This window comes from Vicia villosa, linkage group LG1 (genome assembly GCF_029867415.1).
Source record: "Vicia villosa cultivar HV-30 ecotype Madison, WI linkage group LG1, Vvil1.0, whole genome shotgun sequence".
Taxonomy (NCBI): domain Eukaryota; kingdom Viridiplantae; phylum Streptophyta; class Magnoliopsida; order Fabales; family Fabaceae; genus Vicia; species Vicia villosa.
This window is the reverse complement of record NC_081180.1, coordinates 158,553,666-158,568,434: the sequence shown is the minus strand read 5'-3', so window position 1 is coordinate 158,568,434 and position 14,769 is coordinate 158,553,666. Positions and strand designations below refer to the sequence as shown.

Here is a 14,769-nt window from a genome sequence, read left to right as displayed (position 1 = left end):
TTGAAGAAAAATGATTTCAGTAGGATATCTATGAGTTCAGTTGAAGAAAGATTCGTGAAACATTTTTATAGTATAGCTTATGGATGTTGGTGTAGAACTGAGGTTTTAAGATATTGTTAAGCTTTGTGTATTGTAACTAGGGTGTTTGGATGTGTTTTATTTAGGGGGTTTGTACTTTTTTTAGAAGGGGGCTTGTACTTTGGTGATGAAATCGAACATGTACAAATTGTATGAGTTTAATTTTTCTAGTTTAATTTTAATTCAATTAGTTGAACAATTTTTTCTGGTTTAATTGGATGGTATTTAACTGGTTTGGATTTGATTCAATTGGTTGAACACACTTAATATGTTTTATTTGTTAAAGATGGATACACTGTCATCAATCAGACTAACATAAACAAAGTGAATTGTTGACTTAAACTCATTTCATCATCTAGCAGAAGCATCCAAAATGATGAATTAATTTACCACTTGGTTTATGATCACTAATATATCTCTTATGTCAATTCATTATAGACTAAAAACATACCAAAAAAAAGTCTACATGCTATGGTTCACTTGCAAATCAAAGTGCAACCATGATTTTGTAGAAACTATAAAATAATTCTACCTCGTACAAGCTAAGACACCTAAATAATGAAATTCATTAATTTTATCTAGTACAAGTCTTAGAACCACAATTCTTGTCGTGAAAGTGTATAAATAATAATGCTAAAGATATAAAAATGGAAGTGTCTCTCAGGCTGCAACACTTAGGTTCCGATCCATTGTATCATCCAGGGACTAAAGCAAATGTACATAAATGGACAAGAAAATTCTTTTCATATTAATTCAAATACACATTTTTAATTGTTAAATACTACATAGTAGACTAAAAATATATCCTAACAACTAAAAGATACATACTATAGGTTTGACAGTTCCAGAAAAAAAAATTATGTGCTTCCATAAATCAAGGGATGTATCAACATATATCACAATGACATTTGCTTTAGACTAGATTATCAGTTTTTCCCACAATAATACAAAGATCAAAAGTCTACAAAAGTATGCATAAATCGCAATGACGTTTACTTATTAGGAGATTGAGATGGTAATACTATAGTCTTCTTTTTATTTGGACAGTTCCGCGAATCATGATTATTTCCACCACAATTTGGAACATGACAACGACGAGGTTTCTTTGCAATTTCAACTCCTCCTTTTGGTCGACCTTTTGTTTTTGAACTTAAATGATTTTCAATATTCAATTCATCATTATTTGGAATAGCAGAATCTGAATCCACACACATTTCTTGAAGTTCAGGCATGCATTTAAAATGGATTAAAAAGATGTTGGAGAAAAATGAATTAACTTAATTAAAATGAGCTAACTTGATTTATAAAATCTTCCAGACTTGTTTTGGCACCCAAGAATCTTTTAATATATGAATTTATAGATTCTGAACGTCCAGTTGTTGTCATTCCAGCAAAAACGAAGTCCTTCAAATAAGCAAGTGCCCAAAATTGACGATGCAAATAAAGCAAGTTAATATGGTTGCCGTTGCTAATACCGAACTATGTAACAATCAATTTCCATTCTCTCTCAAAATCATCAGCACATCCTAGAAGGTATAATCGATGAAAATCATATTTAAAATCATTATATCTCGACCCCAATGGAAAAGAAAACCAAGTTGATAAATTTGCTAGTATATGCCATATGCAAAATGCATGTTTTGTGTTTGGTAATTCCATTGCAATAACTTCTTTCATTGCAAGATCTTGATCTGTAAGAATTGTTTGTGGATATTTTTCTTTGACAAAACTGATAAAATTCTGAATATAATAAAGAACATATAAATTAATTTATTAAAAACTCAAATTTAGAAATTGAGAAATGGTAACCTCATGTAAATAGAAATGTACCTTTATAGCCCATGTAAAAGAAGAAATCTTCTCATCTCGTAATAGAACACAACCAAAGAAAATGGAATTTCCATGATTATTGACCCCGACCCATATTCCAAGTGGCATGTCATAACGATTTATCCGATAGGTGGTATAAAAAACAACCACATCTCCAAAAGCTTCATATGTTCGGATTGAATCACCAAATGCCCAAATAATATGCTCTAATTTGTTATTTTCATCTATTGAAAATTCATACTCAAATGCATCATCTATATCTTTCAGATTCTTACATAATTTGAGAACATTTGAAGCATCACACTCTTTACCAATACCACTTTGAGATTGAATAAAATTTCTAATATATTTCTCCAAAAATGGTAGATTTCCTGCATCTATTCCTTTCTCTAACTCAAGCACTCTTATTATCAAACTTACAGAGCAACAAGCTTTTGATAACAAAAGAATGCGATTATTAATTGGAATGTTTCGATAAGCAGGAAGAAATTGAACCTCTTTATCATCTAATAACTCATGGTTATGATTATTATTAAAGTATTTCACCACCCATTTTTTCTCAGAGTCAATTGTTGTTTTAGTCACCAATAATTTCGCCGTACAATTACATCTTGATGACTTTCGTTTTCTTTGAACTTGCACTTCGTTATCTTTGTGTTGGTTCATAGTACCAGCACGATGACAAACAAAATCTCTTTTATAAATACCTAATGGATTATCCTCAGACTGATTCTTAATAGATTTGTAAACATGATGACGTCTAATTGAAAAACCATTTTTTCGTGCAAACCAACAGTAAAAGTTGTATGCCTCATCATCATTGTTAAATACCTTTCCTTCATATAGAACCAAATCATCAAAATCATTGGCTTGAGGCAAAGGTTCCTGTTGTGGCTCTTGTAAAATCATAGAATCTATTATTTCATCATCTTCATGTGCTAAATTATTATCTCTAAGAAGCTCCCAAGAACAATCAATGGCCTCATTTCTTCCCGCAGTTGATATAATAATTTCAGTTCAAATCTAAATAGCAAGAAGTATTTAAAAAAAAATAATGATAACAAAAACAATTAAGAATTATCATAAAAAGACAAAAACAAAAATAATAATAAAAGAGAAAATATGACGAATGTGATGTCTATATATACATATGTTAAACCATGCAAAGACAAAATAATAATAAAAGCCATTAAAAGAATACCTTTTTTAGCATAGATTAGCAGAGAGAGAACGTGATGCAACCTCACTAGCAACACTTCTTCATAAAGTATAACAATAGAGAGCAAACAAAAAGAATTGATTTAGGTTAAAAAAAGAAAACGTGAAAGCTGTAGAGAAACATGGAAGAGAAAAAGAGAACTGAATGGTCAAAAAGAATTAAAAGAAAAATATTTATTTTAAAACAAAAATTACATTTGTGTCCTTTAGTTTTTACTTGTTAAAATTAAAAAAATGGGTTTTTTGTCCAAATGAAAAGGTGTTAATTGCTAAAATAGACCTTCATACAAATGAGTGAGTCTATTGTAGCAAACCCCTATATATATATATATATATATATATATATATATATATATATATATATATATATATATATATATATATATATATATATCAAAACTACACAAGATGTGTGTTTGCATAATATCAACACTACATGGATTCTACAGTCATAGTTTTCAGCTTAATCTTCATCAAGACAAACTTAAAGTTCTGATTCCAACAAAAACCACACTTTACAAATAAATCACTACCAAAATAAATCTTAGTGGCACACAGTTTTAGGAAGAAATAAAGAACAACCTAACACGCAATTTCTACGAAATTAAAAAAAAGGGAGAGAAAGTGAGAGGGAGAGAAAGAGTGTGTGTGTGTGAGAGAGAGAGAGAGAGAGAGAGAGAGAGAGAGAGAGAGAGAGACATACACTGGGATTTATAGTGGTTTAGGTATCGTCCTTTCCAAGCTTAGTCCATTCTCCAATGGTTGCCAATTAATTTTTTTTCTTTTACTATAATTTATGAAAAAATTACACGAGTTTAGTACAATCAGAAATTCCAAATAACACTGAAAATATAAAATCTTCAATTTGGATCTCTTGACTTTTACACATTATATGAACTAAACTCTTTGTGAAATCATCTTGAATCTTCCTTCCCCAACAACCTGCTCCAAAGTCTATGTTCTGCAATGATCTTTACTCAATCCTACAAGTATCTTGAGCGCTGGTCTATTCGAAGATTGAAAAGCACTCCCACATTGTCTGTAGGCATTCACACAACACTACTAAGATGAAATTGGAGAGAAAAATACCATTCTTTTCCACTACAATTGTCAAAACCAACCACATTACCACACACCCTACGAACCTCTGAAATTTGAATGAAATCTTCAAAGAAACATTAAATTCAATAAACGAATATCCTCAATTATCACAAATCTTTAAATATGGGATTTAGATCCATGTAAAAATGGAAAAAAGAATGAGGTAGAATATGAAAAAAATCATTTGCAAGTGTTCACGAAAGATTTAAAACTCTTTTTAAAAATATGAAAGAACAAGTGGTTTGTGAGTTTTCAAATTAATATTAGAAGTGTATATCTTCCAACATTGTGAAGGTTTTGAGAGAAAATGGTATTTATATATGTTGGAGATCTAGCAAAAAAATGAGAAAAAAATGGAGTATGATTAGAGTCAAAAGCAAGGGTTATGATTGGAATCATAAGGCCAAGTGATTGCAATCAAGAAGAGAAAACTATATGAAACCCATTTGTGTGAATTGAGTCACTTGATTTAAATCAGACAAATTGGTGGTTCGAATCATAATTATTAAGCAACCAGGAGGATTTCTATTTTAGTGTGATTCAAATTAGATAATTATGTGATTCGAGTCAGAGTGTTGTGATTTGAGTCATACCTTCCTGTGATTGGAATCAGGATATCAAGAAATGCATTCCTAAGCTCTCTGTAAGATTGGTTCGTGTTAGACTAGCTGTGGGATTTGAGTCACAAAAGTGTAATCTCTTTTTCACTAAATTTCAAAGGTATTTTGGTATTCTACAATGGTCATGACTTGAATCATTCTCAAGCATAGCTCTTGATTAAAAAACATAAAAATATTGATTTCAATCATATTTCTTAAGATATAATCAAACACTTTGATTTATACATGCTAAAATACGTATCTAAAATGCAATCCAGAAATACACAATTGATGAGAAGACTCAATGACATAAAAATTAAATTAAAAAGATTAAAAAACAAGGGATTAAAATAATAACCCTTGAGGTATCATATATATGCAACTTCAAGGCCTTATCTTCTATAAATTTGACTAGAGAAACGTTGTTTCCCTTTTTTAAAATATATATAGTATGTAATATTAGTGTCACCAAAAATATAAATATATATGGTATAAATTAGGGGGACACCATATTTTAGGAAAAAATGAGAGTGATACCATATTTTTAGAAAAAATGATATAATAAGGGATTGACACCATATTTAAAAAAAAAAAAATTTGGCATGAAGGGAAGGAGGTGGCACCTATTTTTGAATTAAAAACTAGTATGTATTAAGGGTGACACTAGATTTTTAGTAAAAAAATGGCATATGCTGGGGTTCCAGCGAATTTCTTGATAAATCACGTAGGCTAATTTATTTATTTTTTATAAAAAATGTTATTTTTTAGTGAGAACAAGAAGATATGGAAGCGTTATCTGTAAATTGAGAGGAAAACCTATTAGTGCTTTAATTAAGAGACATGTTTCATATGAAGTTGATGATGATCCTTTGCATATTATGGCAGTTAAATTAGGTATAATCGACTCTCACTGTTTGATAATCGAAGAGATCCATGGAGCACAGACTCTCCGTGATAGGGGTGGTAGAAGGGAACACACCCGAGGCTATGATGACGAGGAATATTCTGAGGTGTTTGATCATATTGATGCATAGGTATATGGTGAGGTGTTTGACCATAAAGTGTTTCCTGAGTACGATAAGTGACAATCATCAAGGGCCCACAAGAGAAGAGACTACAAAGGGGTTCTCAACATGATCCTCAAACCTTACAATGCTGACACTTGATTTTTAGAAAAAAACCTAATACAATATGGAAATGATATTGTATTTGTAGAGAAAATACACAGTATAATATTAAATTAATATCTTATTTTTAGAAAAAAAACTCAATATTGAAAGTGCACTCACGGTATCATATGATATCGTTTATTTGTTTTAAAGTTTTTGCCAAGTTGAATGTAGTTGTTCTAGTCTATTTGCGTATTTGTAATTTGTTTATAATTTAATATTCGTATGCTTGTACTTCATTCGTATTTCAATTGTATTGTAATTTCTTTAGTTATTGTATTGTTGTACCACTAAGAAAACTCCTTGCTCAATAAAATAAGAGTGTTTTGATATGTGATAATGTTTCTTTTTATCTTTGCAAATTGATACTTTACCATTTCATTAGGTGTGGCTTGAACCACAAGTTAGAGCTCTTAAATCTAGATGTTGAGTTACATGATTAGAATCAAGTGTTAAGCATGACTTAAATTAGAAGCTTGTGATAATTGGGAATTGCCTCTGGAAAATTTGATTTCAATCACAAAATGAACATGATTCAAATCACAACGTCACGTGATTCAAATCAAGTGCAAATCCTGATTTGAGTCAAATACCTCCATGAAGCCACATCTTGGATCAACTCAAATTTATTTGAATCAAAGTTTCTTCTTAATTCCAGTCAAAACTTCACAAAACCAAATTTCCCTCCATGATTCGAATAGTTGTTTCTTTGGTGAAATCAACAAGTGTGTGAAACTTGTGGGCGAAACCCATAGAGATAAAGATGTCAATTTGTCTTCTCTCCTTATTGTGTCTATACCCATCACCATGAATCTTTCTCTTATTCTCTAGAACAACTTCTTGAGTGTAATCCATGTCAAATTCATTTATTTTTGTTGCATCTTATTATTGTGCAGTTTGTTGTTGTTTTGAGTGAATTAGAGAGAGTGAGTTGATTAATTTTGTTGTGTTGATCATGATTAATCAAGCTCATGATAACAATTATGAACCAAGACCCACTTACCCCTAAATTTAAGAGAACCTTGTGTGTATTCTTCATTCACGTTCATTTAATCCTTTGGCTAACACCTTGTGTTTTAGTGTGTTTGTTAGATAATTTGGCACTGGTCATCGTCTTCATCCTTAGTCATTCTTTCATTATTATCGACCTTCATCACTAAAGATTGAGTGTTGGGGAAGACATGTGGTACATTAGGGTATCTAATATTTTTGTGTGAAGTTTGTTGTTATAAATAGGTACATATATCATTTCTTGAATGCATTTCGGTCCTTGTTGTTATCTATCAAGGAGAGAGTTTCATTATAATCCAAGGAAGACTTTGACGATATCGAATATCAACTGTCTGTAAGACGGAGGTGGAAGTTATCTATCTTTGGTGGAGTTAGAGAAAGATTGATCGCAAATAAAGTTGGGAGTTGTCTCCAATCAATGCTTAGCTAATGGAAATTGCTTAGACAAGAAATTGGTGGGATCGAATGGATTGCCATATATGAATATATGGAGCAGGTTATTGTGGATAACAAGTTTATTGGATCAAGATCTTTTAGATATCTCGTTTTTATCAACAGTTCGAGTATCTGCATCAATAGAGGAAATTATCATTTGATTGTTCGTTGTAACCAAAATGTTTGTATCAAACTTATCAAAATAGTGAAAGATTGTGATTATTTTCTAATGAATTTTAACACCATTACATCTCTTTTAATTTTTTAGTATTCATTAAATTTGCTATTACATTAGTGCATTGTTTGTATGGACAATATAGGGAAACACGCCAAAGATGATGATGACGAGACACGTGGTGAGCTATCGGACCATACAAGAACCAGTGATGATCAATATAGGCTCACATGAAAAAAATTGTATGAAATTTTGTGAAAATATTTTCTATTTAAACATAAAATTTTCAGTTAAATTTCGCTCATTAAATTTGGTCCTTTTGATGCTAAATTCCTAGCTCAACCACTAAATATCATTTTGTTTCAAAAACAATAAAAAAAAAAAAACACTATTAGTTTTTTTTTTTAAATTTTTTTTATGTTGAAACACCATAAGATGGTGGTACGAGGTACTTTGATTCCTTTAATAAACGGCGTTATATTTTTCCCCAACACTTTTGTTATGTTGCAAAGGAAAACAGAGTTATATATTTATCTATATAGATTATAATGACAAAAGTAAAACCAAAAAGAATGCATTGCCTACCAGTCGATGACATTCTTCTTTTGTTGGTGGGATGTGCTATACATCTCTTTTGCATCACGATGGAAAGTTTAGTTACTTTATATTAGCTATGAACCTTACATGTTGGTTCCTTATATTTCTAAGTTCATTGTTACATTAACTTATAAAATACATAAAGATTAGATGTGTGCGTTCCCTAAAATTGGTACAATTATTATCTTTATAAAATTCAATAATTGTTACTTTTTCCCTTTCCATTCTCCACAACTAAACAAAGTGTATATCATACTAGTCACAATGTAAAGTGCAATATATAATTTAGTTATTATCCAATAAAGTTTTCGTTACATTACATCAATGATAATGGTTGCATGGCCCATTAAAAGATAAAACACATTAAATAATAAATCTACGGTTAAAAAATATGTACCCTTTTTGACATGTTAAACATGTACCACATGTCAAACCTATGGTTATATGTATATGTCCAAGCAATATAAACGAATGGTGATAATCTATCTTGGCCAACAAAATAAATATGTGGTAAGCGTTTAAGTGAAGCAAAAAGGAAAAGCTTACTAAAGATATATATATATATATATATATATATATATATATATATATATATATATATATATATATATATATATATATATATATATATATATATATATATATATATATAATAATAATAAATATAAAATGTAAAAATACGTCTAATATATATTTTTTATTTAAGACAATATGCATAGAAGTGAGAGAACAAATATGAATTTTGAAAAGATGTATAACTTTTTTAGTCGGAGCTTTTTTGGACTATATGCTAGTTAAATTTGGTTTTAAAAATAAGTCGAATATTTGAATGCATGCTTGTGTTCTTTGAGAATGTAATTATTCTTGTTAATGAGTGTCTCATTTAAGAGATCATGTATTCAGGGAACTATCTCTTTTTTTGGATAAATGTCGTTGGTCATCGTGTCTTGGGAATGATGGTATCTTCTCTATTGCATCCGCCTATATTGAACTTTTTAGGCGAATTATGGTTCTAATACCTCCACTAATAGTTTCTTATAGATTATAATTCTATTTATGCAATTGGGCTCCTTTAAGTGATGATCTTAGGGGGTTTGACTAGGGTTAGAGTTAACCTTGCCAACATTTGGCATTCATTAGCTTGGAAATGGTATCTTAGAATATTGTCGGTTTACTCATGTACTTTTTCTACCTGATTTCAGAACCTTATTATATATTTGAGCAATAACAGTTAGAATTTTTTTGACCGTGTTCTTTGGCATTGTGATCTTTTTGGGTGCTTTTGATGGATACACATATCTTGATGATGATTTTTTTTATTTCTAGCATGGCAACCATTGCTGGAGTTGGTGGTTGTTCGAGTTTTTTCCTCTTGTATCATTTTCTTTCATACTTTTATTGGGTTTTTGTTTTATTTTGATGGGACTTTAGGACACTCATTGTTCATATTATTTACCTTCATTATGTTTGTGTGAATCCTTTCGTACTTTTATATCTCTCATTTGCATTTCTTATATATATATATATATATATATATATATATATATATATATATATATATATATATATATATCATCTTTTTCACGCAAGAATACTAATGGATATCTCCTCTGATGCAAGTTAGAAAGAGTCACAATGAGTTGTTTTTTTTATCAGGATTGAGTATGCTTCTTCTTTAGTTGAGCCATTCACTTATATGTGCTTGTTGGCGACCAGATCTCAGACAAAAGACTTAACTGCCAGTATTCGCCATAACTAATATTCATGTCATTGCTTTTCTTCATAAATGACAATTATTACGCTTAGGGGGACATGCTTGACATTCTTGGAGGTGTTAATGTCACATGATAATGATCATTAAATGCTTGTCTTCTCCAAGCTTTCTTAGGGTGCCCGTTGGCTCGCCAACCCTCTCTATCTAAGCTACTTCATTCTCGGTCATGGTCAGACAATCCTCCTTCGTGATATCTTGGGATGAACACAACCCCAAGCATGAGGCCCAATGCGGTGAAATGCTTAAGGAGAAGGTCATTCAGGAAATCTGATCATTGAATATGTACATGGACTCCAAATTTGAACATTGCAATTTCTTAGGATGTAGACAACCTGGAGGCCTATCACGGCGAGATGTTTATGGAGAAATTCATCTGGGAAATATGGCCATTGTATGTGGACTTGAACTTCAAATCTGACCATTTCAATTTCCAGGGATGTAGACAATCCTCCAAGCATGAGGCCCAATGTGGCAAGATACTTAAGGAGAAAGTCATATAGGAATTCTGACTGTTGTACTTGGACCTAGATCATGCTTTCACTTAAATTCTCCTTTTCTGCTCTTTTGTCCGCTTAAAAACTCATGGTCTTTTGCATTTTCAGAAAGTAATTTAGTGTTTCATGATTGATTTTATTGGAACTCGCAACACTCCTATAGTCATTATTATACCTAGTCACTAGGCTTCTTCACTTCTAGCTTTGCGATCTTTCGCATAGCTAACGCTTTTAAATAGTGATTATTCGTTCTAAAGCCTTCATCATCTCTTCCAAAAAAATACACAATTAGTTATCCCTCGCTCTATGTTTACGAGTCTTCGTGTATCCACTTCTCGCATTAAAATCGTTTCAACTCATCCATGCTTCCCTTCTTTATTCCTGCTATAGGTATTGTGTTTGCTTTCCTTTCATTTTTATTCTCCTCTTAACACTTTCAATGGTTTTGATTCTTGAGTGCGATGAATGGGGTAGGGTCATTTCCCCTAGAATTGTCTCTGAAAGGAATGCATTGTGGAAATAGTGCATGGAAGTGTCTACACGCGCTACGTGAAAAGTGTATTGAGTGTTTGTGGAAAGAGAGGTGTTCAACATCTTTGATAGCACTTCTAATGATAGTGACACTGACTCAGTGTCTTCTTCCTCAAGTTAAGTTGAAACATCATGGATTTTTCTGTCGACCCTTTTAATGAAGAGGTTTTGTGTAATGACTCGCTCTACGATACTTGAGTGGACGACTTCCGAGATGGATTGAAACTATCTACTACTCGAAACAAGGTCAATATCATCTTGGAACCATGCTTCCTGAGTGAGAAAGTTTGCATGTGGCATCCACCCCACATGCCTAATGAGTATTTTTATTTCTACCCTAGCGTTATTAACGACTTTGGCATGGGTATCCCGTTCACTATCTTTTTGTCCAATTTCCTGAAAGCTCTAAACATCGTCCTCCCAACTTCATCCTAATAACCGGGACTTTGGCACTGGGTTTAAAGCTTCCTGTTAGGGTCTAATATCATGACTACTATTGGAATATTCTTCTCTCTTTGAGGCCAAATTCGTGTATAAAGGAGGTTATGTGTCCATAAGCGCTATCCACAGACGAGCTATCTTTTCTACATACACTTTAAACTATAAGGGCAAGAAAGAGAAATTTCTCTAGATCAGGGGATGTTGTTATTATCCAAAAGGTATATATGAGGAGGATGGGACATAACAGTTTCCCCTTTACTATAGTGACCATGTCTCTGTTATGTGTTATGACCCACAAAAGCAAAGCACAACTGAGAGAGAGAGGTATTTGATCTTTTAGAATAATAATGCATTATGAAGGCGTGTGATTTGTTCAAGTATTAAGGTAACCTAGATAAATTGAGTGATCTTCTTGGTATGGTAACTTTCATGTCATTTTATTGTTCTATCTTCATCTTTTTCCTAGGTTAGTCTTTATTGTTTGTGCATCAGAGTGATCTAGTTAGTCTTCAAAATAGAGTAACCAAGAAGAGGAAAAATGTGTCAGAGGGTGCCATGATCACGTTCATCCTCATCACGACAATCCCCACCCCTATAGGCTCTAAGTCACCTCTATAAAAGAAGAACAAGACATATGTGGGGAAGTTTATTGTTGATGAGGCAAATTTGACTTCAATAAACTAGGAAACCGCGACTTGTTGGGGGGATAGGGAGTGGAAGAAATGTTGGTAACATAGGGCTTTCCTCTGTCGGGGAAGGCGGTGAATTAAAATTTTGGGATAGAATATCTGATGGCTTGAGTTTCATATATGACCATCTTATTACTACTGAAGATGTTGAAAAGTCCAATAACATGGGTGCTTGAAAACTACTCATGCAACATTAGGGCGGGCTCTATTTTAACTCACCGATTCTTCTGGAAAGAGAGAGGAATAGCTCAAACATGAGCTTTTCAAAATGAAAAAGGCTTAAGTCCTTTGTAAATATCTACTTTCTTCAGTTAATAAGAGGATTCTTGGGCTAAAAAATGACTTAGAATTATCCTAGAAAGAGCGTGATTCACTAAAGGAAAAAAAAGAGTCTCTAGAGACTAAGTTCTAGTCTCATTGTAAAAAACTTTCTCAAGTCGAGCAAGAGGAAAGTTTTCTTAAGGAACACATTAAAAACCTTCTTTATGGATATCAAGATTTTGATAAAGCCAAAGCTCAAACTCTCTGTCTCTAACCCCATCTTGACCTGGACGAGATGTACTATTTCAAGGTGGTGGTAGAAGTACGTCTGGTGGACGAAGTTGATCCTAAACCAAACCTGGATGCTGATGTCGCCCTAAGATTGAATTCCCCCTCAAAATATTAAATGCCTAGGGAGATCGATGCCAAGGTGGAACAAGACCTCCAAGGCGAGAGAAAGTGTCGAGTGCTTTCATGAAGTCTATGAATCTTTTTATGGTTTAATTTTTTCTTATTAGAAATTTTAACCCTTTGATGTTCTTATGTAATGACAGTCTTGGTTTTGTTTTTCTAAATCATGATATATGAGTCAATACGACCTTCTTCTTCAACTCTTATTTCAAACTTTTATCGTAAACTCTTATATGAGAGCTCTTAATCTAGAGAGCCCAATGGGCTCCGGTCTTTAGTTCATATTTGGAGATTTTTGTTTAATATGGAAATCTAGTGGGATTTATAGTTCGTCGCATATGAAAAAAATTAAGCAAAGTGAGATCCTAATAGGTTCAATAGTTCTTCACATAAGACACAAAATCAAGAAAAATGATAGCCCAATAGGTTTAATAGTTCATCACATATGGCATGAAATTAATTAGAATGATAGCCCACTGGGTTCAATAGTTCGTTGCATAAGACACACGATTAAGCAAAATGACACGGAAAGCCCAGTGGGTTCCGACCTTGAGTTCACTTTAAGAGTTATTCTATTTAACACGAGGGTCTAATGGGTTCTGATCTTAAGCTCACACTAAGAGATTATTTATTTAACACAGAGAGCTCAGTGGGGTTCTGCAACACCCTTCTAAAACTCCACGATTTTCACGGATATTTTATTAAATAAATAAACGTGAAACAATAACAAGGATGTCACATCTTCGCTAAACATCATATAACATATAGCCCTACACCGTAACATGGGTTGCCAAACTTTAAAACATGAATAACATCTTTAGCATGGTAAATAAAGCACTTATAACTTCGCAACAGATTAAACAATTCAAAGTATCTTCATCACAAAATAACCATTACTATGAAAGGTAATTCAAGTATCAACGGAATTATCACAATACATGCTTACAACTGCATGATTATAAAAACAAAATAAAACTTCTTTAAACATAACAATTAAAATCATCATTCTCATCTCAATTGATCCCAACCCATGTGTTACATATCAGAGCAAGACCCATAGACTCAACGGAACTAAGGTAAACACACTCTAAAGCTATCATCTAGACTTCAGCAGACTACTCTTGATTACCTGCGCGTTACCCACGTGGAGGCAACATTCAAACAGAAAGGGTGAATAAATTACAATCATTATAAAAAGAATAAGTAATAGAAATAGTATTCATATCATAGGAACAAAAATAACATGATATCATCTATTACGTCTATAACAAAATCAACAATCATCTATTATTCACATCAATGCTCCAACCCAAGAATCAAATCAAATACATCACTTAATTAAAGTAATATGCAATGCCACATTTAATGAGATGAAACATCAATAGACTCATGCATGTGGACCAATTCTTCTTCACTGATGACATATCCATCTACCTCCAAAGATCCCCAACATAGGATCGATTCCCGCTTGGATCCGGAGCAAACCACAAAACTCACTTAGTCTGCATAATAGGATTAAGGCCAACACTGGACATCAGTCCAAACATCACTAGGCACTTTCCCTTCCTTCACTGGACAAAATTCCTACAAATGCTATGAACTCACGACGCGCAACAACATACAATAGCAAAATGCATCATCATTCATCATACAATTCATACCTCATCATATTCATTATCATATACCTCATAATACATCACTCATCATAACAACGTCAAAACATCATAAAACACAAGTCAAATAGTCAACAAGACATAGCTATTTCGATTTCCACAATTGGAAAGCATACATGCTAATATTCATCACAACAACATTATCACAAAAAATTCTAGAAACATACATCTTATGGTTCATTTTACTCACCCATAACATAGATTATTTTTTATTAGCTACCAAACTCTTCAAACGACGCATCAAACGGAGCCCGAGATCTAAAGTTATGCTCTTTTAATTTT

The 14,769-nt window shown here is 32.4% G+C and overlaps 1 pseudogene; it reads right to left on the bottom strand.

Annotated features, from left to right (window-relative positions):
• Positions 1-1,070: 1,070 nt before the first annotated feature.
• Positions 1,071-14,769, bottom strand: part of LOC131658181 (protein FAR1-RELATED SEQUENCE 11-like) — a 44,584-nt pseudogene continuing 30,885 nt past the window's right edge.